This window comes from Pteropus vampyrus, unplaced genomic scaffold, assembly GCF_000151845.1.
Source record: "Pteropus vampyrus isolate Shadow unplaced genomic scaffold, Pvam_2.0 Scaffold539, whole genome shotgun sequence".
NCBI lineage: Eukaryota > Metazoa > Chordata > Mammalia > Chiroptera > Pteropodidae > Pteropus > Pteropus vampyrus.
Window position 1 is genome coordinate 98,140 of NW_011889320.1, and position 5,135 is coordinate 103,274.

Here is a 5,135-nt window from a genome sequence, read left to right on the forward strand (position 1 = left end):
TGGTGTCATTATTCCCAATTATTCACTCTACCTTCCTGAAAGGGGATTACACAATCTCACCCACTGCCCTGCGATTTGCAGTGCCTCCTGAAGAAGGACTATCTGCCTAGCCCCACTGACCTTGGCCTTGACTGCCTTTGCCAGTGGCATGTGTGTAGACATGACCTGTGGCGTGTCCAGCAGAACTTGAAGAGATAGTGCTTATTTCCGCCTGCTCACTTGCTCTTGACCTCTGCCACAAGATCGACATGTGTCCAGTGGGGGCTGTTCCTTTAGCTTATATTCTAGAACGAAGAATTACAGCTACACCTGACCAACAGCCAAAAGGAACCAAGTCCCAACTAACCTGTGAAGGAAGTATAAGATAGGCAAGAAATGAGCCTTTGTGGCTGAGCTACTAAGATGTTGGGGTATGTTGTTATGCAGTTATGCCTAGTGATAATGAACTGAAAAACATACCATAATAGACAACTGGCCAAATAAGTATGGTGTGTGTGTATATGATAGATACAAACGTAAAGTCATCTTTTAAATTATATTACATTTAAATGTATATTTCAATGTATAAAGCTATTAAAATTATATTCAAGGATATAGGAAATTGCTCAAAATATCATTTTTAATAAGTAAAAAAAGCAAAGTTTCAAACTGAAAAATTTTAAAACAATGAGATTCCAATTTTGCAAATAAAAATAGATCTTGTATTTATTGGTTGAGGTAAGTTGGGTGGTAACTTTGACTAGAAAAAAAAAAGAATTGTGGGAAAAAAGACACCTAAATGTTAGTAGTGGTTGTCTCAAGATGGCAGAATTAGAGACGGTGGTTATGCTCCTTTATACTCATCTATACTCTTCAACTTGTCAATAATAACCATGTCATGCTTTTTCTAATTTAGAAAGATAGTTATACTGTGCACATATGTTTAAAAGAATCAATAGCTGATGGTAGTGTGGAGGGCAGGGAGGCCTGGGAAGGCAGTAGGGTCCAGAGTCCCAGTAGGTCCTGGTGAGGCACAGATGGGGGGAGGTGGGCCTCTCACAGTCTCCTTATACCCCAGGCACCCCAGGCACAGGCCTAAACCTTAAGGTCCTGTGAGAAGATGTGTGTATTGAAAAAAAAAAAAAAAAAAGATTGACTCCAAACATAAAAATAGAAGTAATCCCTGGATTGATAAATGTTAATAATGAATGTTAATAATTGTTTAAATGTCTAAAATTTGTAACCTCAAAAAATCAATTGCAATGACTGCTTAATAAGTACAGGTTGCCATTTGGGATGATGAAAAAGTTCTGGGACTAAATAGTAGTGATGTTCATATTACATTGTGACTGTACTTACTGCTACTGAGTGTACATTTTTAAAATGATTAAAATGGTAAGTTTTACGTGATGTGTATTTGACCTTCAAAAAAAAACCTTCAACTACAGTGCAAGTCAACTCTTATAGAATTATATGGAACCCACGTTTGATACGGGGATGGGTGACCTTCAGTGTATCATATGATGTCAGTTAGACTCCAAAATAAAATTGCCCCATAGGAGGCAGTGGTTGTTAATGATCCATATTCTGTCACTGGGCACCTTGTGGTGTGTAGCTTTTGGGGGGCGGGATGAGGGTGAGATATGAGACACAAACCTCCTCCTCGAGCTGTACAATGGGATCTGGTTCTAAGTCCCAGACCCTGAGAGGGACCAGCTGCCTACAGAGCCAGGAGCCTGCATCAAGGGTGGCACTGTCCTGCAATGCCACAGAACCAGCACTGAGGGGCAGCAGAGAACCAGGTCAGGCTGGGAGGGCATCTGGGAGCTGTCCCCACATCCCTGGCTCTCCCCACTCCCATTCCCCTACCACCAGGACGGTCACTTCAGTTTGATTTTCAGAAGATGGTGCCATTTCTCAAAAGGAAATTACTTTGCAAGTAAAACCTCAGTGTTTCACCAGCTCCTTCCAGTAGAATATTCAAGAATATTCAAGATAGGTCAGCTTTTACATGTTGAACACATTCTGTCATTTAAAACATGTTTTCAACTTCTCTGTAGCCAATCTATGGCTAATTTTAGGGACTGACCTAATAAAACTCACATCTTATTTTTGTGGGTTATCAGTTTAAGATTTTTTTCACCTGATAGTCATCATGCTGACATCTTTAAGGGGCTAGAAACTTTAAAAGTAAGACTGGTGTCAAAAACCACTTTTCCATAGAACTGAGCAGGCTAACTTTGGTACAAACAGAAGCACTCTGAGAAGACTATGCCATATAAAGCAGTGTTATTTGCAGGTCTCTTCTGAGATGGCTTAACTACAGTTTAACAAAACATCTCAAAACTTGAGTAGTTTAAAGCAACTATTATTATTATTATTATTATTATTATTAATTGGGCTGGGCTCAGCTGTATGGTTCTTCCACTAGTCTATGAGGCTGCAGTCAGCAGGCAGATGGGCTGGGGGCTGGACAGTCCAGGTCCCAGGTGGCCCCACTCACACATCTGGCATTTGGCTGGGGTGATGAGGGTAACTGGGCCACACTAATCTCAGCATCCAGCATGCCAGACTTCTTCATTTGGAAGCTGGGCTCAAAAAGAGTTAGAGAAGCCAAGCCCCAATGCACAAACACTGCCTAAGCCTCTGCTTGTGTCACACTTCCTACTGTCCCCTTGACTAAAGTAAGTCACATGGCCAAAGCCCTGATCAGGGGTAGAGAAAATAGACTCTATCTCTTAACAGAAAGAGCTTCAAAAAATATCCACCACATGCTCTTTCTCCTCTCCTGCCACTACCAAGGACGTCCTTATCCAGGCAGGGATGGATGGCAGCCCCGACCCCCCACCCCATACCCCTGTGATCAAATTCAAGGAAATTAAATTTGCATTTCCCCAGGTGTGTCTGGCAGAAAGCCGATCCCATGAAATAAGGTGTTATGACTGAATTGTGTCCCCCAAAATTTATATAATGAAGCTCTAACTCCCCAGTGTGAGTGTATTTAGAGATAAGGCCTTTAAGAAGGTAATTTGGTTAAATGAGGTCATAATAGGACCCTAATCCAAAAGGACCAATATCCAATAGGACCCAAGAAGAAGAGACACCAGAGCACACATGCACTCTTCTGTCTCTCTCTGTCTCTCTCCCTCTCTCCCCCTCTCATCTCCATGTATGCCATGTGAGGACACACCGAAAGGCAGCTGTCTGCAAGCCAAGAAGACAAGTCTCATCAGAAACCAACCCTGCCAACACCTTGATCTTAGACTTCAAGCTTCCAGAACTGTAGAAAATAAATCCCTGTTGTTGCAGCCACTCGGTCTGTGGCATTTTGTCATGGCAGCCTGAGATGACTAAAAAGGTTCCTTGCTTCAATAAGTGTGGGAAGTGCATGTTCGATACCGATCCCCACCCTCCGAATTGCACAGAGCTCTACAGCCTGTTAAAGGCTCTGAGAAGTTCTTCGGCCAAGAAACCTATAGTTTTAAAACAGTGTTTCCCTGCTTTATTGGAACATAGATCCTTTTCCAATACCTATGATCACTATCTAAGCTGTATTCATGTCTAGGTCTGTTGTAGCAACCACCCGCAAACTTGATGGCTTTATTCTCTCGCTGTTCTGGAGACCAGACTTCAGAAATCGAGGTCTTGGCAGGATCAGCTCCTTCTGGAGCCCCAAGGGAGATTCCTCCACGCCTCTCTCCTGGCTTCCGGTGGTTGCTGGCAACCTCAGTGTTCCTGGACTTAAGGGTGCTTCCGTCACCCCCATCTCTGCCTCTGTCTTCATATGGCCTTCCTTTCTGTGTCTCATTCTCAACTCCTTTCTCTTATGACGGCCCCAGTCATTGGGTTTAGGGCCCCAGTCATTGGATTCAGTCCTCACCCTAAATCCGGGAGGATCTCATTTGGAGATCCTTAACTTAATTACACCTGCAAAATATGCTTATTCCAAAAAAGGTCACGTTCTAAAGTTGCAGGTGGACACGTCTTTTGAGGACCACAACTGAATCCACTTCAGAAGCCAAGGACACCCATCGTGGCTGGCTGAGCGTGGACACAGAGCAGAGGTGAGCGGGACCCCTCCAGGTATTTGCAAGCTGAGAGTCCATTCCCTCCAGGGGATACGCTGGGAAGAGCACTCTGACCCCTACAATGCTGGATCCCCAAATCCTCATTTCGGAAACTTGGAGCTGACCACATGACTGTTTGGGGTGGGTCAGGACTTACTGTTCTATTCACTCAAAATCTGACTGGACTTCGGGGCTTGTCTTTCTGTAAAACATTTGCAAAAACTGATGCTTCTCCACTGTGGCAATGTAGCAGGCAGGGCAGGCCCTTACAGGGCTGTGCTTCTAGAGGCTTCCTCCCTCAGCCTTCCCAAAGCTCTGCTTCCTCTACGTCTCTCTCCTGCGCTCCTGCAGCCTTTGGGAGGAAGCGAGACCTCCTCCTTCCAGTGATAGGCTTCCAGGATCAGCCAGGTGGTTTCCACTGCTTGGCACCTCTTGCTGCCCTTCTGTCCAACACCTGGATTGCATCTCAGCCCGCCCAACCCTCCTCCTCTGTCTGCCACACGGAAGGTGAATTTCAGGAACCTAGAGGTGCCTGGAGTGGAAAGAACCAGAGAAGGCTCAGATCTTAGAGGTGCGGCTCAGGAAGTCGGCGCATGCGCATTTTTAGGGGGCGGGGCCCACGCCTTTCATCAGTTCTCCAAATTGTTCCTTCCTGACTTAGGCTGAAACCCACCACTTTAGAGCTGAGGCTCAGTGGGTAACTCTCCCTTAGGGCAGTATCCCCGAGGAAACTTGCTCTGAGGTGTAAGAACCTCTCTCCCCATCCCTTCTATGTTGAGGGGCCCCTGGTGGGAGGAGAAAAGGCGCAGCAGCGAGTCTTGGTTCCGGAAGACACAGACTATCCAAACAGGGTCAACCATCCACCGGATGCCCGGGGATGGAACAAAGCCGCCACCACCCCGGAGATGACTAGCAGATCCCTGGGGCTGGCAGAGAGCTGGGAAGCCTGAGGGCAAAACTGTGCGTCACTCACCCCACGGTTTGGCGTCTGGCTGGCCCTGTCCGTAAGCCTTGCCGACATCCTCGGTCTGGAGAGCCTGCGCACTTCTGAGAATATGCATTTGGCCCACTGGGCTGTGTTGTAACAAC